This window comes from Theropithecus gelada, chromosome 2 (assembly GCF_003255815.1).
Source record: "Theropithecus gelada isolate Dixy chromosome 2, Tgel_1.0, whole genome shotgun sequence".
NCBI lineage: Eukaryota > Metazoa > Chordata > Mammalia > Primates > Cercopithecidae > Theropithecus > Theropithecus gelada.
The window spans coordinates 69,428,492-69,453,183 of record NC_037669.1 but is presented as its reverse complement, the minus strand read 5'-3'; positions in this window follow the sequence as shown (position 1 = coordinate 69,453,183).

The following is a 24,692-nucleotide window of genomic DNA, read 5'->3' as shown; positions in this document are numbered from 1 at the left end:
TTTACAGTGTTTTCCCGTTTCAAACGCAGTAATAAAAGAACGCTACGGAGACTTTCTTCCTCTAGGCAGTACCTTCCTGTGTTTCTTTTGTTGTTCTGGCTTTTCTGACTGATGACTGTTCTAAATCAACATCCCCTCTATTTCAACCTGCTCTCCTTGAGCAGCTGGACTAATTTTTTTTTCTCCCTGCCCTCCCACTCTATCCCCTTTCATTCTTCTCTTGGCAAGAGGTCTCGATTGCAAGTCTTCTTCTCATTCTCATTCTCAGGTCTTTCCATCAGACCTCTCCCCAGCCTCCTTCGTCCCCTCTTGCCGGAGCACTCTACCTGCTCAGTGCCACCAGGACGAGCTCACGCATTCTGCACCCCCCTGCAGCTTGTCCCCTTCTCCTCATCTTCTTTCTACGTGCCAGGCAGGCTCTGCTCTACAATTTCATCAGGTGGCCTGGGGGTAAGGGTAAGCCAGCTGTCACTTAAACTCCCTCCATCTCAGCCAGCCTGAAATGGAAAGTGTGATAAATGGAACCGTACAAGGCTCAATTTCGTCTGGAAATTTCAAACTTATGATGTTCAAATAGGTTCATAAATTCCCTTATAATGCATCTCTGCTCCCTAATGCCCAGTTGCAGGTTTCAACTGAGCAGGCCTCCCTACCTGTTTTTACAGCCCAAGATATTCGGATCTTGGCATGCATCTAGTGCCTTTGCTTTGGCATGCTTTTAATCGTGTGCCCAGCTTGGGGATGCAGCCACCACATATATATCTGCTGATTCTTTTCCAGAGGAAGAGTGTCGGCCATAGACAACACAGGTAGTCTTCAAAGGAATTTCACTCAGGGCCGCTTTGATTTCTCTGTGTCTAAAAGCCAGTACTGGCTTTGTTGTTGGCAAATATGTTTCTACATGTCCTGTCCTGGGGAAAAATTGTCAAGTGGAGAATCGTCAAACTGTGCTCTCGCTGTTTCACCAAAAGAAAGGCTTTTCTCTTCCATTTTCTCCCTCATTTCTGTTCCTTATCTTCAGGAAATGGTCCTTAAAGTAACATGAGTGTGCATATGCCATTGGGACAAAAAAATGACCAGCTATGCCTTTTTATTTATTTTTTAAGCTAGCAAACACAGGTACTTTTTAAAAATGAGTTCTTTTTTTAAAATTGTGAGTATGTGTAAAAGGTTAGAGGTAAATTTAAATAAATAATTTGAGGGATTTTTTCATTAATGTATAATTACACAAACAATACAAAGAGAAATTATTTTTCTCATCTCCCTTGGCCATGTTTTCCAAATCAAGTACTTTCACCAGATATAACTACTATTTTTTAAATTACATTTCTTTCTGTATTCAGACCATATGTCTATAAAAATATGTAAGGTTTGTGTTTTTAAAACAAAATGGTATTATTTTGTACACTTTGTTCTACAACTTGCTTTTTCCACTCAAAATATACCTTGGAGATCTTTCTATATTATTACCGTTGTAATTCTTTTTTAACTGCTATGTATTATTTCATCTATCTATATCTATATCAAGTTTAAAAAAGCATTTCCTAGGAACATTTAGTCTATAATTTTTCTGTCTTTAATTTACAAATGATATTTCAATGAGTATTTCTGAATACCCTAATATATATCAGTGATTTCTTTTTTCTCTAGGGTTGATACCAAGAAATGAAACCGGTGGACAAAAAAAAATGTCCATTTTTAATTTCCATAAATGTCAACTTGCCTTCCAAATTGGTTTTGCCAATGTAGTATGTCTTCATGCGAATCAGCGTTTTTATCATGTCATCTTTAACTCCCTCCAAATGGAATTATTTACTAGCCTAAAAGCAGAAACTAATTTTCTTAATCTGTTGAGACTAAGAAAAAACACCATAAATTGGATGGCTTATAAACCACAGAAATTTATTTCTTATAGTTCTGGAGGCTGAGAAATCCAAGATCAAGGCACAGGCAGATTGGTCTCTGCTTCAGAGAAGGCGTCTATTCACTGCATCCTCACACGGGAGAAGGGCAAACAAGCTTCCTTGGGCCTCTTTTATAAGGATGCTAGTGCCATTCTTGAGGGCTCCAGTCCCATGGCCTAATCTCCCAAAAGGCCCCACTGCTTAATACCATCACTTTGGGGGTTAGGATTTTAACATATGAATTTTGAGAGGGCACAGATATTCAGACCATAGAACAAATGAAAGGGAATTTTATAAATGTAATGTTTTCTTCTTACTGGATACAGTGTATTCTTTTCTGTCCATTCCACACCAGGTCCCAATACTCCCAGAGCTGATTTCTGTAATGTGAAAGGAGAACATGTTTTCTCAATACAAATACTCACTTTAGAAGAAAAGAGAAGCGAAAAGTCCAAAAATGGAGGACTAGTGCATTAGTTCATTCTCACACTGCTATAAAGGACTGCCCAAAACTGGATAATTTATAAAGAAAAGAGATTTAATTGAGTCACAGTTCCACATGGCTAGGGAGGTCTCAGGAAACCTACAATCATGGTGAAAGGGGAAGCAAACACATCCTCCTTCTTCACATGATGGCAGGAAGAAGTTCCGAGCAAAAGGGGGAAAAGTGCCTTATAAAACCATCGTATCTCATGAGAACTCACTCACTATCACAAGAACAGCAGCATGGGGGTAACTTCTCCCCTGATTCAGTTACCTCCCAGCAGGTCCCGCCCACAACATGTGGGGATTACAGGAACTACAACTCAAGATGAGATTTGTAGGGGGCACAGTCAAACCATATCAACTAGCAATATTTTTTTCTATTTCAAGTCATTGACACAGAGATATTTTGAAGGGTACAGAAACATCTTTCATATTAGAAAGTATTTACTCCAAAAATGTCCTCTACTTTAAAAAGGCTAACTTTTAATATGTTTTATTAATTATATTAATTTAAAGTAAGCCGCTGATGTAAGTGGCATGTTCACTCAGGCATTGTAATGGGAGAATGACTTAAAAATGTTAAGAAAATAATTCAGCTATTTGGGTTAAATGTGTGTGAACTTGAAAAGTTTATTTTGCTAAATTATTTACAAATTCTACATTTCGCTTTGTGTATAATCACAGTCTTCGGGTTTTTAGTTCAGTTCTCCAATAGGTTCATCCATGGCTTTTAAAAAATATGCCTTGAAACAGGAGATGCAAAATAACTTCTGAAAACAAAATGTCCATGGTAAGCTAGGTTTGGGAAATGCTATAGTCTCTATCTATCCCACTCTCAGATATTCAGATATTCACAATCATGTTAGCATATCAAAGTCTCCAGAAGGTTTGTAATACCAAAGATTGTCCAGCTTAGTTCCCAAACCCTATTCGTCTATGATAACCTATTTTTAACATAACAATCTTTATACTCTCTGGAAGCACTGTTGCAGGCAACAAACCTTGAGAAGTCCTGTAAAAGTATAGATTGTCAGTAGAGTCGAATATATGAAACCAATGAGCTTCAAAGGGAATAAAAGCAAGCTACATTAAGCTAAACAGGACAGAGATTCTAGATCCTAAGGAAGAAAGTTGACAAGAAAGGCATAATATGGATGCCAGAGAGCTATTGAAAGGTAATGTACTTCACTTAACTAATATTTATTGAATACCTATTTGCAACAGGTCCTGTTCTAGGCTCTGGGGATAAAGCAGTTATCAAAATGAATTTAAAAACCCTATTCCTTTTAAAATATTTCAAAATATTATTTACTGAAAAGCTCATTTCTGAAACTCAGTAAATGAATATATTAAATTAAAATGTTTAATATATCAAAAGGTACCTTTGGAAAAAAAGTTTTTAAGACATAGACTGAAAGAATATAAAGAACTCTTACGAATCAATGAGAAAATAACAAATAACTCAATATAAAAAGGTCAAGAGACATCCACAGAGGAAGAAACCAAAGTAGACAATAAACGTGTATGATTCTCAACCTCATAAGAAATGAACTAAATGCAAAATCATACCACAGAAAGATATTAGTTAGCAGATACAATAGCAAAAATAAAAATGTAATAATATGATGTGTTAGCAAGAATATGGGGGAGTTCCTACACATCACTGGTAAGAGACTAAATTAAGTTAACTTCTTTAAAGAACACTTAGACCAGCACTGCCCAATTTAAATATAACAAGAGCCACAAATGCATGCCATACTTTCCAGTAACCTCATTTTTTAAAGTAAATATAAACAGGTAAAGTTAATTTTAATAATATATTTTATTTAACCCAGTATACCCTTATCATATCAACATGTAATTTATCTAAAAACTTATTAAATATTTTACATTCTTTATTTCATACTAAATCTTTGAAGTATGTATTTTATACTTACAGTAAATCTCAATTCAGACCAGCCACATTTTAAGGGCTCAGTAACCACATGTAGGAAGTGGCTGCCATATTGGATAGTACTACACTAGTCAATGTCTAGTAAAGTTGATACTGTACAGTAATCCTCCCTTATTCACAGGCTCACTTTAGCAGTTTCAGTTACCTGTGGTCAACTACGGTCTGAAAATATTAAATGTAAATTTCCAGAAATAAACAATTTATAAGTTTTAAATCTCATGCCATTCTGAATAGCTTAATGAACTCTCATGCCATCCTGCTCCATCCCACTTGGGGAGTAAATCATTCCTTTGTCCAGCATATCCACACTGTACACACTACCTACCCCTTAGTCACTTTGTAGCTGTCTTTGTTATCAGATTAAAAAAATATCCTATATACAGTTGACCCTTGAACAAGTGAGTGGTTAGGGACACTGACTTACTGCATAGTTGAAAATTTGTGTATAACTTTTGACTTCTCTAAAACATAATTACTATTAGCCTATGGTTGACCGAAAGCCTTACCAATAACAAGTTGTTGGTTAATACATATTTTGTATGTTATATGTATTGTGTGTCATATTCTTATAACAAAGTGAGTTACAGAAACGAAAACTGTATTAAGAACATTATAAGGAAGAGAAAATACATTTACTATTCATTAAGTGGAAGTGGATCATCATAAAGATCTTCATCCTCACAATCTTCACATTGAGCAGGCTGAGGTAGAGGAGGATAAGAAGGGGTTGGTCTTGCTTTCTCGGAGGAGCAGAGGTGGAAGATGGGGAGGAGGTGTAAGGGGAAGCAGGAGAGGCAGACATACTCAGGATAACTTTTATGGAAATACAGTGTAATTTATGTCTGACATTTTTTGCTTTTTCATTTCTCTAAAAATTACTTCTATATGGCACCAATCCTTCTCCCATCATTTGCTTTAGTTTCAGTTCCCACATCATAGGAGGGTCTATATTGTAAAATAAGTCAAAAGTAATCTTAAATAACTGAAACTCTACTGCCAGATTGTCTGTTGTCAATTTATTTTCTGGCACTGCTTCTTCTACATCTTTTCCCTCATCTTTTGTTATTGAGTCTGAAGCACTCATCTCCACCAAGTTGTCTTCTGTTAATTCCTCTGGTGTCTATTAGCTCTTGAGTTTCTCCAAGATCTATACCTTGAGCCCATTCACCCTCCATCTTTTTTGCCACATCCACAATCTTTCTCATGATTTCCTTTATTGGCTCTATTGCCAATTCTATGAAGCCATGCACAGCATGTGGACATAGTTTTCTCTAGCAGGAATTTATTATTTTGGGCTTGATGGCTTTCATAGCATTTTCAAGCCATCAAGCCACCATTGGTGGCATCTTCAATGGTGTACTCTTTCCAGACTTTCATGATGTTCTCTTTTTTAGGGTTCTCTTCCATAGCATTGACAATCCTTTCCATATAGTACCATATGTAAGAAGCTTTAAGGGTCCTTATGGTCCTGATCCAGAGGTTAATTAGAGATTTTGTGTCTGGGGGCAAGTAGACCACTTTCACACCTTTGGTGTTGAACTCAGGCAGTTCTGGGTGGCCAGGGCCATTGTCCAATATCAAAAGAACTTTAAAAGGCATTCCCTTACTGGCAAGGTACTGCCTGACTTCAAGGACAAACCATCAATGGACCCAATTCAGAAAAATTTTTCTCATTCCAGGCCTTCTTGTTATACAGCCAAAAGACTGACAATTGATTTATCTTTTTTTCTTCATGGCTTGGGGGTTAGCAGCTCTATAGATAGTCCTGATCATAAATTCAATTTCTTTTGCACAAAGCAGTAGAACAATAGAGTTAGCCTATCCCTTTCTGCTTTTAATCTTGGTGCTTGCTTCTCTTCCTTACTAGTAAATATGCTTTTTCTTTTTCAGAATAGGGCTCTTTTATCTGCATTAAAAATCTGTTCAGGCAAACATCCTTTCTCACAAATGATTTTCATAGTGGTATCTGGGAACTCAACTGCTGCCTCTCAGTTGGCAGAAGCTACTTCCCCTATTATCTTGACAATTTTTAAGCCAAATTTCTTTCTAAAATTATTAAACCATCCTTGGCTGTTATTAAATTCTACAGCTTTTAGATCCTTCACCATCCTTTTGCTTTAAGTTGCCATATAGCAACTTCATTTTTTCTCAAATTGTATATGATTCTATATATAACTTTCTCATAGGAATCCTGCATCCACATAAAAGCTGCACTTTCAGTACAAGATGAAAAGGCATTTTGAAAAAAATGCAAGGTTTTCACACCTGTTGGCATAGCTGCAGTGAAAGCTTCACAAAATTCCTTTTCTTGTTTTTACAATGGTCATTGCACTGTATTCATTTATCTTGAAATGGCAGACAACTGTAGCTGCAGACCTCAATTTATGGGACATATCAAACAATTCAACTTTTTCCTGTAATGTCATGACTTTTCTCTGATTCTTGGAAGCACTTCCAGAATCACTAGTGGCACTTCATATGTGTCCCATGGTGTTTTTCAAGGTTTACAGTATTGCACTAGGCATGATGAAAAATACATGAGAATCATGAGAGCTCCTTTTTTTTCTGTAAAATACAACTTACTGAAGAGACAAATGGCTCACACAGAGATGATCAGTATCACATAGTGTTTTCAGTGGATACTTGCAACACTTGAACTCACCACAATAGCAACAGGACATGGCTATGAAATTATTAACTATACACTATAGTTAATTTTATACAATTATGATTAAGTAGTGCACCTTTACATTAGTTTATATTTCTCTCAACTGTGAATGGTGCCATGTGTGGCCTATAAGTTTGTGTGTAAATTTTAATAAATCTTAATTTTTATAATAGATTTGTGCATATTTTATGGTTATAAATGATAAAATATACTAGTATCTATATTTTATGCATTCATGACATACTTAACCTTTTCTTAATTTTTCAATATTTCTAGGCTATGCAGTTCACCTGCAAGTTTTTTCAAATTGTCACAAATCTCCAAAAAGTTTTCAAGTATATTTATTTTAAAAATCCACATGTATTAGTCTGTTTTCACACTACTATAAAAAACTACCTGAGACTGGGTAATTTATGAAGGAAAGAGGTTTAATTGACTCACAGTTCCACAGGCTTAACAGGAAGCATGACTGGGAGGCCTCAAGAAACTTGCAATCATGGCAGAAGATGAATGGGAAGCAAGCACATCTTACAATGGTGGAGCTGGGGATTGAGAGAGAGAGAGACAGAGACAGAGAGAGAGAGAGAGAGAGAGAGAGAGAGAGAGAAGGGGGAGGTGCCACACACTTTCAAACAACCAGATCTCATAAGAAGTTACTATCATGACAACAGCAAGGGAGATGTCTGCTCCCATGACTCAACCACCTTTCACCAGGCCCCTCCCCCAACACATGGCGGTAACAATTCAAGATGAGATTTGGGTGGGGACACAGAGCCAAACCATATCATTCTGTGGCTGGCCCTACTCAAATCTCATGTTCTTTTCACATTGCAAAACTAATTATGCCTTCTCAGTAGTACTCCAATGTCTTAACTCATTCCAGCATTAACTCAAAGTCCAAGTCCAAAGTCTCCTCTGAGACAAGGCAAGCTCCTGCTGCCTATGAGCCTGTAAAATAAAAACTGAGTTGATTACTTCCAAAATATAATGGGGTACAGGCATTGGATAAATGCTCCCATTCCAAAAGGGAGAAATTGGCCCAAACTGAGGAGCTACAGGCCTCATGCAAGCCCTAAACCCATCAGGGCAGTAATTAAATCTCAAAGCTCTAAAATAATACTCTCTGACTCCATATATCACATCGAGGGCACACTGAGGCAAAGGGTGGGCTCCCAATGCCTTGGGATGCTCTGTCCCTGTGGCTGTGCAGGGTACAGCCCCCACAGCAGCTTTCACGGGCTAGTGTTGAGTGCCTGTGGCTTTTCCAGGCATACAGGGCAAGCTGTCCATGGATCTACCATTCTGGAGTCTGGAGAATGGTGGCTGTCTTCTCACAACTCCAGTAGGGGCTCTGTGTGAGGATCAAAACCCCATATTTCCCCTCTGCCCTGCCCTAGTAGAGGTTCCCCATGAGGGCTCCTCCCCTGCAGCAGATTTCTGCCTGGACATCCAGGCATTTACACGCATCCTCTGAAATTTAGGTGGAGGTTCCCAAATCTCAACTCTTGCCTTCTGTACACCCTTAGGACCATCACCATATGGAAGCTGACAAGGCTTGGGGCTTGCCCCCTCAAAAGTAATGGTGCAAGCTGTCCTGAGGCTGCACAGAGCAGTGAGAGCCTGGGCCTGGCCCACAAAACCATTTATCCCTCCTAGGCCCCCAGGCCTGTGAGAGAAGGGACTGTCTTGAAGGTGTCTGACATGGCCTGGAGACATTTTCCCCATTCTGTTTGCTACTAACATTTGGCTCCCCTTTACTTATGCAAATTTCTGCAGCTGGCTTAAATTTCTTCCCAGAAAAAAATTTTTGTTTCTTTTCTACCATATGGTTAGGCTGCAAATTTCCCAAACTTTTATGCTATGCTTCTCTTTTAAACATATTCCAATTTCAGACTATTTCTTTGTGAACACATATGACTGTATGCTGTCAGGAGCAACCAAGACACATCTTGAACACATTCCTGCTTAGAAATGTCTTCCACCACACAATTATCTCTCTCAAGTTCAAAGTTCCACAAATCCCTAGAGCAGGGGCACAATGCCACCAGTCTCTTTGCTAAAACATAGCAAGAGTGACTGTTGCTCCAGTTCCCAATAAATTCCTCATCTCCATCTGAAACCACCTCAGCCTGGACTTAATTGTCCATATCACTATCAGCATTTTGGTCAAAACCATTCAACAAGTCTCTAGGAAGTTCCAAACTTTCCTTCATCTTCCTGTCTTCTTCTGAGCCCTCCAACTGTTCCAACCTCTGCCCATTACCCCATCCGAAGTTGCTTCTGCATTTTCTGTTTACTTTATACCAGTACCCCACTCCTGGTACCAATTTTCTATATTAATCTGTTTTCACACTGCTATAAAGAACTATCTGAGACTGGGTAATTTATGAAGAAAAGAAGTTTAATTGACTCACAGTTCCACAGGCTTAACTGGAAACATGACTGTGAGATCTCAGAAAACTTACAATCATGGCAGAAGGCAAAGGGGAAGAAAGTACATATTACCATGGTGGACCAGGAGAGAGAGAGAGAGCAAAGAGGGAAGTGCCACATACTTTTAAACAACTAAATCTCATGAGAATTCACTATCATCAGAACAGCCAGGGGGAAGTCTGCACCCATAATTCAATTACCTCCCACCAGGCCTCTCCCCTGACATGTGGGGATTACAATTTGAGATGAGATTTGGGTGGGGACACATAGCCAAAGCATATCACCACATATAAATGAATCCACACCATGCACCTCAAAATCATGTTGTTCAGTGGTCAACAGTATAGGGTTTGGTACTACCTGCTGTTTAGGGAGGTAGTAGGTACTACCTACTAGGGATCTCGAAATATATTCCCCATGGATAAGGGGAGACCACTGTCCCCAAGAAAACCACTGCAAGTTTACACCAGAAATTTGAAGAATATGCATTACAATCTTGTTACAAAAAACAAAATGAACATGTTTATCAATAAGAGAAGGAGTTTAAGAATTGTGGCATATTCATATCATACAATATGATGAAGCATGAAAATAAATGAGTTAGAGTTATAATTAAGATAAAAGTATACTGTGTGATAAAAGCAAATTGCAGAGGAATACATAAAATATGATATCGTTTAAGTAAATCTCAAAAACTTTCTAAACAATATGATTTATTCCTCAGTTCTTCACTTATCTGATATGAATATGTATCTCTCATAGGTTAAAGGCATATAAGAAAATGATAAATATCAACTTTCATATAGTAGTTACCAAGAAGAGAGAGGGGACTAATTTAGGAGTGAGACAGAGAATTTCATCTATATTCACGACGTTCTATTTCCTAACCTAGGTGGTTTATATATTTTTACTTGTCATATTACAATATAAACTTATCATATATATATACACATATATATAAAATGTTTTAGAATATTTGCAAAAAGTCAGTAGTAGATAGAACATTCCAAGGTGTCAGTTCTCTAGTCAATGAGAACAAGATTCACATGCATGGATTTTTTTCCTGTTTTCTTTTAAGCAAACATAGACATTTAATTTGTTTTTGGAAGAAGTGTTCTATCTGTCACGACTTTTCCTGCAGTGCCCTGTAGGCAGTCAAGTTTGGTTCATGTATGTTTTGATGAGACGTGTAGTCACTTAATAGCAGCAACACTTGGCCCAAAGCTAGGTGCAAGGAAGAGGACGAGGAACATGCACACACTGGAAGATTCCAGCCAGCAGAAAGATCAGCACCTGCTTTGCCTTAGGTACATATGCAGACAGAGTTTGTTGGCAGAGAAGTCAGATGAGCATTCACAAATGATTTTTTGACTTGGATTCTATCAGGATTCTTTTAGCTTGTACAGTGTCAAACACATAACCAGATCTCACTCACCCCATCAGTGTAATTGTGGTGTCCAGCCACCACATTGAAATCCACAAAAAAAAAAAAAAAAAAAAAAAATCAAGGTTAAGTGGATATTTGCTCCATAGCCAGCATTTTGAGAAACAAATACCATATCAACACCAAAAAACAAAAAGAAAAACACCTAATTAGTGTCAAACTGCTGTATCAGGCACTTCTCTTGAGAATTTGTACAGCTTCAAAGAAACATTCACCAAAAGCCAACTAAATGAAAAACATCATTTTAAAAATAAAAAAGAGGGGTTTTCTCTATGACACTGTAGTGTATTCTTTTAATAACATGAGATTGTATTGTATTTGGTGAGTATAAAGTATAATTTATTACTCCATAGCCTTACTATAGAACACTACAATCTAATATAACATGCTACATGAATATTCTACAGTAGAACTATGTTTTGCAAATTTGCCTGACAATAAAACCCCCCTAGGGCTATTGTATAAACTGTTTTTCCAGGTTCTTCCCAATGCCTGCAGAATTAGAATCTCAAGGGTAGGAGTTTTTCTTCTATAACAGTGGTTATCTATGTGTGGTACCCAGGCCAGCATCACCTAAGAACTGTGAGAAATGCAAATTAACACATTTCACCCCAGATGTATTGAATCAGAAACTGGCTGGTGGAGCTCAGCAATCTGTGCTTTAACAAGCCCTCCAGTTGATCCTGAGATTGCTAAACTTCAAGATCCACTGGCCTAGAACCTGCTTAATCAAACTATACTGGGAGGATCCTCAGCCTCAGTAACAGCCAGGAGCGCAACAGAAATGCAAAATCTCAGGTCCCAGCCCTATGGAATCAGAATCTGCATTTTTAACGTCCCCAGGTGATTAGTTTGATCACTGAAGTTTGAGAACCATTGTACTATGAACAAGGATTTGACATCACATTTCCTGGGTTTGAAACTCAACTTCACATCTCATCAGGCTTGTGAACTTAGGCAAGTTATTTGATCTCTCTCATCCTCAGTTACCTCTCCTGCAAAGTGAGCAGGATAATAGTACTTCTGATAATCTTCAAAGGATTGTTCTGAAGATGAAATGAGATAAGGTATCTATAGTGCTTAGCATGATGTCTGGCACATAGCAAATGCTCAATTAGTAGTGGCTACAGTTATTTTCTGATCATCTTTTTTTAAAGAACCCACTTATCTAACATTGAGAAGATATCTACAAATAAGGGCAAACAAGATTGTTAAGATATATAAATAAGATCAGTTAAATTGTCAAGATGTATAAATTAGATCAAATCAGTGAGCCTGAAATATTGCTGTATAGTAACTTGATATCTGAAAATCTCAGAATAAATATTTTAGCATTTAGGGTCTAACACATAATAATTAGATAATAACTGCCAAAAAAAAAGTCTTGGAGAATGACAAGTTCATTATGAACAGAATTTTCTCAGTAAATCAAGAGGCTCAGGAGGCCTTGCCAGGCTGAATGAAGGTGAATAGCAGTCAAGAACATAGAATAATTTTGGTCTCAAACTTCCTTGTTTAAATAGGAAAATAAGTTAGACTAAGTAAAGTTCTAGGTTTTTTTTAACCCCCAAATTACCCTAACAGGTGTGTAAAAATGAATTGTTTCTCATTTTGGTAATCTGTCCCTTTTATGTTAAGTGTGCAACTTTTATAAAGAGAAAAACAATCAAGGGATTAAACAGAAGATCAATTATTCTATTAATATGTTTTCTCACTGACTCTAATGGTTAGACTTCTTTTCCATGTATTTTTAAAAATCTGACCTGATATCTTGAGGGCATTTATATCTTAGTTGTGAAACGGTTCTGCACTTTTCCCAAATATCTTCTGCTTTTTGCACTATTTGCAAGAAATGGAATTAGAATGACTTCATGTTTAACAGGAACATAAAGTTCAATGAATGAACCATCCTGTCCCTCGCTGCAGCTGCAGAAGCACACGGCTATGGCAGAGTACCTCCAGGAATGAAATTTATGAATTAACTGCTGCTGAAAAGCCAACAGAGGGAGCACAAACCATTGTTTTTTGTGACACGTTAAAAAAATACACAGCTATTAAAAATAAACTTTCCTGGTGGCATGGCATAAGATTTTATAAAATTGTATTCATGCATCTAGATTTTGAAGACATCATCAGGTAATAACTACTAAAATGGGTCATATTTTCTTATTTAAAATTCTGCCAGAAACAGAGGAATGATTTAGGAAACATTTTTATTGTGGGAGAAGAGAGCTGGCCTGATGGCTTTTCTGGGCTTATCTCCTTATATTTATGAAGCTCTAGCAAAGGCTCTTAAAATTCTTCTTACTCGTTCCATTGCCTTTTCTTGATCATTCCCTCCTTTCTATCAGTAATGAACTGCAGCCTACTCCACATGTGGAGGGGCTGGGGAAGGCAACTATACAGCCTCGTTCCTTACAAGTTTAGGTCTTAAATGTGAAATTTCTCCTTCTCGATCAAAGGAATCTTACTTTTCTCATACATATAGATTTCTGATCTAAGAAAAACACAGAGCTCCTGTCAATGTTTTTGCCTATGGACTTTCAATATTATTTGGCTTCTCAGGAGAAAATTCCAAACTCTTGTATTTAAAGCAGAGTTTTCATAAGGCTGCGGGTTTACCAGTCCTCCTTGATTTTTCAGTGAAAACTTTAATTTTGGAACATATGCAAATGTCTGTATACACACTATCAATGCATTAACAATTTTTAGATTTATGGTTATCCAAAATATGGACAATTTTCTCCACACTTCCTTTCTTGCAGTGATTCTATAAAGTTATCTATCAATAATGATTTTTCCCATAGTAACATACGTTCATTTTGCTTGGTGAAAACCTTAAGGGTAGAATACTTTTAAGATCAAATACTAGAAATGATATTTGTTGATTAAATATTTATGTATGAATAGTTAGTTCTCCAAGTCTCTGATAGTTTATGAGGAGTCCAGAATTCTGCTACCACACCAAAAAAAAAAAAAAAAGTTTAACACTCTGGCTTTACTACTTTGTCACAACTGTGATAGAATGGAGATTATTGGCCATTCAAATATTATTTAAACCCAACATGCCAGCTGCTGTAGTCATACAAAAGGCGTTCTACGTAACCAGCTGTGTCTTATAAAGCTGGTTGTTCCCTTTCCCCTACCACCAGTTTTCTTTATTTTATCAGCAAGCTGTGGTTGGTTGTTTTTCCACCATCCAAACATACTTGGCCACATTAGAGCTTTATTTGTTGGGGTAACTTCTAGATGAGATTTTATGTTGGTCCTAATCTAAAACATGAATTCCAGCAGCTTCCCCTCCTGTCTTGTTTGAGGGCATGGAGAGGCAATGCACACAATAAAATTTGGTGAATGTTGCTATTAGAAGTTCCTTATGAGGAATGTAATCATTTGAACTAGGTTGCTGGTCTGAGCTCACAGAGATAACCTTTTAAACCGGTTTGTAGGATACTGTGTCTTATTATTTTCCCATCTTCAATACAATCTTGTGTTTGACCCCCATGATATCAGGATTAAATCTACCCCCATACATATGGCCGCCAGAATGTAGCAAAGGGAAATGGTTAAGTGATTTAAATTCTTCACCCCTGAAAGCTTTCAACTCATTGATGTTCAAAAATAAGTTGAAGAATCTAGCACAGGCTGCTCAGAAACTAACGAATCAATGTGCCAATTGTCAATCAAACATATAAAGCCAATTTTCAGCTATCCTCCCCTTCAAGCTATTCATAGAGGGTCCAGTTTAAGAGAGAAGTCACCCAGAGTCTTCTCTTTATGATCTTCAGGCTGCCATTCAATTAATGGAAAGAAGTGGTAACAGAAGTTAATAACTATTCCTGATCATTGAAGCAATCTATGGAAGAGGCTGGGAGGCAAGAGAACTGGGAGAAATTGAACCTGATGGGTGGAGCCATGTAAATATCCTCTGCGCTTCTTTACTATCCCCTCTCCACCAGGCAGTGCCGTGGCATCTGCTCCCAAACTGTTCCCATCCTGTTCACAAACTGACCTGAATATATATTGGGCTTAATGACCAAATGTTTAAAAATTCATTGCACAAGAACAGCTGAAAGCAGTTGATTGGTTTGAACTTTATTGGATGCACCTTGCTTCCCAGAACCGCAGTAAAGGGGAAGGTCAGCTGGTAAACATTTGGGCATTTAAAAACTAAGAGGCCCGAGATTTCCCAATATCCCTGTCTGTTTTCCTTACCCAGAGCATTGGGCCCTACTAAGTTCTTTGTGCTGAGCTGAGGCTTTGTTTGGTTTCATCTGCCAGTGTCCTAATACAGGAGGGTCAGAACGGACTTGTAGAAGTGACTGCCCACTAACTCCTGTCAGACTCCAGCCCTGTGATGTTATGTCTGCAAACTTTGTCTTCTTCAATTTGGGGAGTCATTTCAGTTGAAGAAAGTAGGTATTTTTTGTTTTTTCCTCAAGTACTGTTTATAAGCGATTGTTGTTCCGAGACAGATCAGTCTTCTCCAGGGAAAGGCCAAACTGTAGTATATTCTAAGTAGACTCATCAGTGGACTGAACTTTAGAAGTTTGCCCTATGTGAATATAATATAAGCAAGCACCAAGGGAATGACAACTTCATAGTGTTATCCATAATGTTACATTCTCAAATCATGGCATCAACCTGGAATGTATTCTTGGGAAAAGAGATTTGCTAAAACAATGACTGTTTGGCATGACAAAACAGTCCAATTAATTCAAAGTCCTGCTTACAGCGGGCTGCTTAAGTAGATAAAGTCTTAATTCTGGAAAAGCTGGTACAATTTTTAAATACCCTGTTCCTTCTCTTCTTTATCAGCAACAACTTTTCACTCTCTGCTGTGCCTTCTTTCTTGTCTGCCCAGGGAAACCCTGTACTTCTCTACATTAGCTAATATTTGATCATTCTGATTCTAGTTATTATTGATGTAAACAAACCTCAAAGAAAATCAGGCACTGGAAGCATCTGTGAAATGGACTGTGTTGGACAATGGCATTTAGGGTGGGGGAGAGAAGGAATGAGAGTGAATGGAAGAGAAGGTATACTTTTTCTTCCCGCAGTTTCAAGCTATTTCCTCCTGTGATCTCATAGGGTTTACTGTTGTTTCCACCCCTACCAATATTTCTATTACAAAAACTGAGTCCTTTTGCTTTATTTGGGGGCCCTTGGAGTATATGTGTGTTTTAAACTCACTCTTCTCTTTAACTGATTTATTCCTTTCTTCTTTATAATTTTCCCTTTCTCAGTGTGTAGCCCTTTGTCATTAGAATGATAATCATAATAATAGCAGGAATGTAATTTCCCATAATGCTAATAGTAGCTGTGTGCACATACACACCCAGTTTATTCTTAGATTCATTTACGCTCTGACTTCTTCATCTCCTATTTAAATACAGCAGGTGTTTATCTTCATCAAGAAATGTTTGTTGAGCTTCTCCAGGGAGCATGGGGCTGTCCCTGGGTGCCGTGGGCTTACACAGGGCAGATTCAAAGATGTGGAAATACTTTTTTTTCCCTAAGACCCAGGAGCACAGAATTTTATTCCATTTCTTCAGATGTTGTAAGTGGCAGAAACTTTAATTCTGCCTACCTAAAATTCCCTCAACTCTGTTGGCAAGGACAGACAGACCAAAGCATACTAACTTCAATTATTGAATAGGGTCCTGCTTTAATGTGGTACTCTGCTTCAAAAGTATAATTGAGAGGGATTCTCTTTTTACAGCCATTAGATGGAAAGAATAGATGGTGATTAAATAAGTGCTGTAATTTTTTTTTTCTGAAGCTCTTCAGCAGCCTAAGAACATGACATTACTCTTCATGGTGCCTTTACCGCACAGGTAGAATTCAATGGAACGAGGAAGTTGAGTCCTCAAAATGGGTTATATGTAGTAATAATAATACCTTTCTTTTTTTTTTTTTGTGGTTTTTTTTTTTTTTTTTTAAATTTATTTATTATTATTATACTGTAAGTTGTAGGGTACATGTGCATAACGTGCAGGTTTGTTACATATGTATACTTGTGCCTTGTTGGTGTGCTGCACCCATCAACTCGTCATTTACATCAGGTATAACTCCCAATGCAATCCCTCCCCCCGCCCCCCTCCCCATGATAGGCCCCGGTGTGTGATGTTCCCCTTCCCGAGTCCAAGTGATCTCATTGTTCAGTTCCCACCTATGAGTGAGAACATGCGGTGTTTGGTTTTCTGTTCTTGTGATAGTTTGCTAAGAATGATGGATTCCAGCTGCATCCATGTCCCTACAAAGGACACAAACTCATCCTTTTTTATGGCTGCATAGTATTCCATGGTGTATATATGCCACATTTTCTTAATCCAATCTGTCACTGATGGACATTTGGGTTGATTCCAAGTCTTTGCTATTGTGAATAGTGCTGCAATAAACATATGTGTGCATGTGTCTTTATAGCAGCATAATTTATAATCCTTTGGGTATATACCCAGTGATGGGATGGCTGGGTCATATGGTACATCTAGTTCTAGATCCTTGAGGAATCGCCATACTGTTTTCCATAATGGTTGAACTAGTTTACAATCCCACCAACAGTGTAAAAGTGTTCCTATTTCTCCACATCCTCTCCAGCACCTGTTGTTTCCTGACTTTTGAATGATCGCCATTCTAACTGGTGTGAGATGGTATCTCATTGTGGTTTTGATTTGCATTTCTCTGATGGCCAGTGATGATGAGCATTTTTTCATGTGTTTGTTGGCTGTATGAATGTCTTCTTTTGAGAAATGTCTATTCATATCCTTTGCCCACTTTTTGATGGGGTTGTTTGTTTTTTTCTTGTAAATTTGTTTGAGTTCTTTGTAGGTTCTGGATAAATAATACCTTTCTAAATTATGCTTTTGGGTTTAAAAAGTGCTTCCTACTGTTTTGTTTTGTTTTTTTTTTTTAGAGATAGATTCCAAAGTATCTAAAATAAATATATACTAATATCTGTAGTTATTTTTAAAAATTTATCAAAAATAATACAAATACAGCAAAATATAAGCATTCAATCTCAAAAGAAACAACAAAAAGTGTCTCTTTATAATTCATCTCATTGGTACCTCACTAAAGCCCAGTGAAGTTGTTACAACAAAAAGTTTCATCCCCATTTTATAGACAAGGATCATATGCTAAGAGAAGTGGACTGCTTAAGATCACGTGGCTAACGACTGCTTTCATCAGGATCAGGATGCAGGTTTTCTCATTCCAAACCCAGTGCTTTCATTTTCCTTCCTTTTTAACCATAGTAAGTTGCTCTCTGACAATTATAATTACAATTGAACATTCAGGTTGGTCCACATTAGTTGGTTGTGGACCTAACATTAGTTGTGTCCACAACATTAGTTTTGGACCTAACCTTCTAAAATCTGGATTGACAACTTTACTATCAAATAGAAACTCCTAATTAATCAGACAAATTATCCAAGGTAAAACTTAAAATGTGTCCAAATTGGCCAGCAGTAACTTAAAATATGTTCATGTTTTCTATCTTGAATTTCTTACGTTTAGTAGGATAACAATGTTAGCAGCTGAACTTCTAGGGGTAATTCAAATTATCAGAGTGATCCTGAGTGAATGTTTTTACCCTCTCATACCATAATGTAGGTAATAGAAACACCTGCTCACAGAGTTGTTGTGAGTGTTAAATAAGGTAATGTACTTAAAGTTCTTAGAACTATGTCTGCTACAGAGTAAAAGCTCAATACTACTCACTAAATACTGTAGTTATTACTGGTGACACTACTACATTTCCATTAAATTAAACCTCAGCCAGTGTACCTTAAACCTTGAAATGGCTATACAAAAATCGAAAAGTTCTACCTAAAAAAAAAAAAAAAAAAAAAAAAAGAAGTTAGGCCATACGAAAACTACTTAAAATAGGGATACCTTGGTCACTGTAATGTACCTAGGTACATCCACCAGAACACTGGAAAGCAAGATCAAAAGAAAATATAGGCTATTGACTCTTTTCTGGAGGTAAAGAGCAATGGATAAAATATCGAGATTACTGAAAATGATGGGATGCAAGATTATTGGTAATGAAAAGCTGTAGTTTCAAAAGGATGAATAGATAATTTAAGGAGAACAAATCTGAATGATCAGCAAACATGGAGTGCTCCAGGTCATGAGTATTCAGAAGTGCAAGTTAAAGTAACAGTGAGATACTATGTCACCTAACAAATTGTCAAAGAAAATTAGTTAAAGTGATAATACTAATTACTTGTAGGGATGCACAGAAAAAGTAGTCTCATATACTCTAATGACAGAAATAGAAGTAGAAGTATGATTCTAATGACATCCATGAAAAATAAATTGTGAAAAGGATTCAAATTCATTTCTGGAAATCTAGTCCTTGGATATAAAACCACCAGTAGGCAAGTCTACATATACAAAACATATTATAATACTGTTCATAGGAATAAAATCTAGAACCGGTGATTGGCTAATCATATGTATGGTACATCCACACCATGTAATGTGTCCATTACAAAGAATGGATTCGTGCTTTTCCAGTTTACTTGAGAGGATTTCCAAGAGTGTTATGGAGCAAAAACAGTAAGATGCAAAAAAAGGTTTGCCAAATGGTCATATTTTAGTAAAGCAAACAATATATCCACGGTGTATGTGTGTACGCTTATATGAGCATTGAGGAAAGTAAAGTGGAACGCACAAGAGAGTGTTAAGACTTAGAGCATGCAGGAGATAAAAGTTTTAAGTGCACCAAAAATATATGCACACCAGTATATATGACATGTCCCATTTAAACTATAATACATATATATTGTGTATATATGTCTTATATATAAGTATATAGATTAAAGAATTGTTCAAATGTACTAACTTATTGGAAGTTAATGGAGCATATAATAAAGCAAATTGAAAGCAACTTGAATAGCATCATGCCATGTTGTTTAAAAACAAATGAACAGATAAAACCTGTGTGTGTATGTGTATATATATACATCTACATATATACACATACACACAAACACATATACACACACAGACACATGTATAAATAATAGGACAGCAAATTTTGGCCAGTAGGCCACATTCTGGCTGGCTATTTATTTTGTAAAGTTTTATGGGAACACAATCACACCTATTTTTGTGCTGTCTACCACTGTTTTCTTCCTAAAAGGGCAGGGTTGAGCAGTTTCTACAATGACCATATTACCAGCACAGACTAAAATATTTACTGTCTGCCCTTTATAGAAATTTTGTCACCCCCTAGTATACATGATTATATATTCACATAAGCAAACAGAAAGGTGAGGGTGCACACAAGACTATTACTATTGGCTATGTCAGGAATCAGGATTGGATGGGAATAAAGAATAATAATTAGCTTTTGTCACAACTGTTGCTACATGCATGTATTATTTTCATAATTTGGAATCCAGTAAAGCGTACTAAAAGTTTAACAACTTCTAAAGGAAAAATCACCTTAGAAAACGTATAACTTGGGATGGGGCGATTGGGATTATTCATTCACAAACAAATATTTGAGTAAGTCCATGTGTTAAGTATTAGAGACATATATAAGCAGGAGAGTAGGAACTCACAGGCTGCTGCAAGGAGCCAACGTAATCAGTGTTTTCAAAAAAATACCATAATGAAGATAAATGTGCTGAGAAGTAAACTAGTTCATTGAGAGATTTGGGGAACGCTTCACATAGCAGGTAATGTTTGAGTTATATCTCAAAAGGTAAGTCAGTGTTTCTCAGGTACAGAAAGGAATTGTCCAGGCAGAACTGAACAGAGAATAGAATGGCTCAATCAAAGACATGAATGAGAGTTCATAGAGCATTCACAGAGCAAGGAAAAGCTAAGGCATAGCTCAAAAACAAGGTTGCAGGGCTTATAGGAAGATGGTGGAGGAGGTTTGGGAGTCAAAGATAGGTTTTAAACTATAGGTTGGCCTTACCTTTTGGAAGGTAAGGTAGGTTGTCTTGGACTTTGTTGTATCAACCATGGAGAGTCACTTTCGGGTTTCAAAGGAGTTACTATCTTGAGAAAACCTCCAAACTGTTCTCCATAGTGACTGTGCTCATTTACATTCCCACCAACAGTGTGCAAGGGTTCTCTTTTCTCCGCATCCTCGCCAACATTTGTTATTGCCTGTGTTTTGGAGATAAGCCATTTTAACTGGAGTGAGATGATATCTCATTGTAGTTTTGATTTACAGTTCTATGATCAGTGATGTTGAGTACCTTTTCATGTATCCATTTGTATGTCTTCTTTTGAGAAATATCTGTTCCAATGTTTTGCCCATTTTTTGATCAGATGATTGGATTCTTTTCCTATAGAGTAGCGTGAGCTCTTTATTCTGGTTATTAATCACTTGTCAGATGGGTAGTTTGCAAATGTTTTCTCCCATTCTGTGGCTTGTCTCTTCACTTTGTTGATTATATCCTTTACCGCACAGAAGCTTTTGAACTTGATGTGATCCCATTTTTTCATTTTTGCTTTGGTTGCTTGTGCTTATAAGGTATTGCTCAAGAAATGTTTGCCCAGACCAATGTCCTGAAGATTCTCCTCAGTGTTCTCTTGTAGTAGTTCCATAGTTTGAGGTCTTAGAGTCAAGTCTTTAATCCATTTTGATTTGATTTCTGTATGTGGTGAGAGATAGAGGTCTCATTTGACTCTAATGCATATGGATGCTCAGTTTTCCCAGCACCATTTATTGAAGAGACTGTCTTTTCCTCAGTGTGTGTCCTTGACACCTTTGTCAAAAATAAGTTCACTGTAGGTGTGTGGGTTTGGTTTTGGGTTCTCTGTTCTGTTCCATTGCCTTACCATATGATCCAGCAATCCTACTGCTGGGTATATGCCCAAAGTGAGGAAATCAGTATACTGAAGAGATATCTGCATTCCTTTTTTGCTGTTGTTGTTCCTTTTTTATTGCAGCACTGTTTACAATGGCTAAGATTTGGAAGCAACCTAAGTGTCTAACAACAAATGAATGGATAAGGAAAATGTGGTACATACATACAATGGAGTACTGTTCGGCCCTTAAAAAGAATGAGATCCAGTCATTTGTAACAACATGAATGGAACTGGAGATCATTACATTAAGTGAAATAAGCCAGGCACAGAAGGGCAAACATCATATGTTCTCACTTATCCGTGCGATCTAAAAATCAAAACAATTTGAACTCAGAGAGAGTACAAGGATGGTTACCAGAGGTTGAGAAGGGTATTGGGAGGTTGGGGAGGAGGTGGAGATGGTTAATGGGTACCAAAAAAAAAATAGAATGAATAAGACCTAGTTTCTGATAGCACAACAGGGTGACTATAGTCAATAATAACGTAATTGTACTTTTTAAAATAGAGTGTAATTATATTGCTTGTAATGCAAAGGATAAATGCTTGAGGGGATGAATAGCCCCTTCTCCATGACATGCTTATTTCACATTGCATGTCTGTATCAAAACATACATATTTATGGAGTGCATGGTTTGTTTGGATGCAGGCATGCAATGGGATATATATACATCTACTATGTACCCACAAAATTTTATATAATAAAAATGCTGACCCCGTCTCTACTAAAAAAATACAAAAACTAGCCAGGTGAGGTGACGGGCGCCTGTAGTCCCAGCTACTCGGGAGGCTGAGGCAGGAGAATGGCGTAAACCCGGAAGGTGGAGCTTGCGGTGAGCTGAGATCCGGCCACTGCACTCCAGCCTGGGCGACAGAGCGAGACTCCGTCTCAAAAAAATAAATAAATAAATAAAAGCTGATAGGTGCAAACATTATTATCTTGAGATTTGTGTTTCAGAAAGGTATCTCTCTCACCAAAGTGAAGATTTATAGAGCAAGAGATGGTTGCATTAACAGAACAAGCTACAGGTAACTTTCTCAGGTTGACAAGGCATTTTAATAAACAATGAGGAAAATAGTAACAGCCAATATTTATTGATTATTATGTATCAGGCACTCTTCTAAAGCACTCCGCATATGTCAATTCCTTATTTCCTCATATTGGTTACTTCCTCACATTTTACAGATGAGAAAACTGAGAAACTGAGACATTAAGTAACTTGCCCAAAGTCACAGAGTTAATAAGTGGCACAGCTGGGATTTGAACCTGGACAAGTTGGCACCCCTCTATAGAGATGGTCTTGTTCAGAATGGTTGCCCAGGGGAGTTTGGGTGGCATATCTATATGTCCTTGTGGAGTTTTATTAGACTCTGCTCCTCCCTACAGTGCTCCCACCTACTGAACTCATCCAATTGTCCTGATGGTTGGTGAGGTCAATTCCCCCAGACTCTCGGTCATCACTTAGCAATGCAGACTCCAGGATTTATTATTGCTGTCTCCTAGCAAATACATGAAATTCACTTTAGTTCAAACCACCCAAGCATGACAACTCTAATAATGATGTTTTAATAGTGTCTACTGTGTAAAAGTTTCTTGAAATCTGATATCTGACATGAGCTAATATAAGCAATATCACAGCCCCCCATTTTTTTAATAAAACAGTTCCTTAAATGAGGAACTCAGTTGTACTGTACTGATAAAACCTAATGATTTCTAAAATGACATTTTACTCCAATATTTATAATTTCATTGTTAACCAAGATTGTATTGTGGTATTTCAGAATATAAGCAATAATGTTCCTCAGCCTAAGTACATTGAATTCACCTCAGAAAATTTAGGTAACTAATTATCTGAAACTACTGAGGCGGCGACTGTTTGCTTCCTGTATGATTACACTATAATGTGAGGTTTTTCTGTAATGGAACAAAAATAATCCAAATTCTTTGCTCAGTATGCTAACTGGCTACTCTAAAAATTGCTGTCAGGTTACTTGCAAATTTTTGTATAATGAGTATTCAGGTTCAGCTTAACAAGGTTGACATTGTTTGGGGGTAACAGATGTGTGCTTACATAGTTTTAAATGAAACCAAGCCCCAAAGAGGCTCAATAAACAAATGACAATGTTTGGAAAAGAAAGAAGCTTGTTTCCTTTGATAGGGTGCAGGGAATTTAACCAACCTGTGTTTATAATTACTGTCTGGTTTAGTTAGTGCGAAAGAATCTACTTGCTACTCACTTATAAATAAACAAAATAGACCTACTTTCCTATTTTGCAGCCGGCCTTTTGGAGTTTATTTTTCTTTTTCTTTCTCTTTTTTATTGACTACAGACCACTTACTTTATGTCCAAGTTATGTTGTTCCATTTTAAACATTCTTCTGATTTTAGAGTCTCCCCCTCTTTAATTCTTGGCTGGACTTATGACGATGACACCTTCTCCCATATTTCAAGTCTTCCCTGCTCCCACAGCAAATCTGTAAATTACTAAATTGTAGTCAGTCGTCCACATTTGGATGTTTGGTTGAATACCAAAGGTGATATTTTTTTTGGCAAGCTTATATAGAAAGCAAGTTGCTACTACCCAGTTAATTGTAAAGCAACATCAAATGAACACTGTCAGTTTCGGACCATGGGGGAACACTGTGTAGAATATGAAGTCAATTGTTTGGACCTTCTGAACAGGCACATATTTTTCAGAAATTAAATCTCACCTTTTAAATACACAAAGGCATGCTGTCTACTTTTGAGAAGAATTGTAGAAATCCATTAATTGTTTTGAAATATTCCCTTGGAGATCTTGCTATCAGTAAATTTACTGCTTCCTTTATGTCTATTGTTAGTTAATTGGAGCAGGTATATTCATTTAAACTGTGAGTTGGCTTCACAAACTATTTCTTTTATTTTTCCCTTAACTTAAGAATTAATTGTGCTAACATAAAGATAGGTCATAAGGAAAAAGATATTGC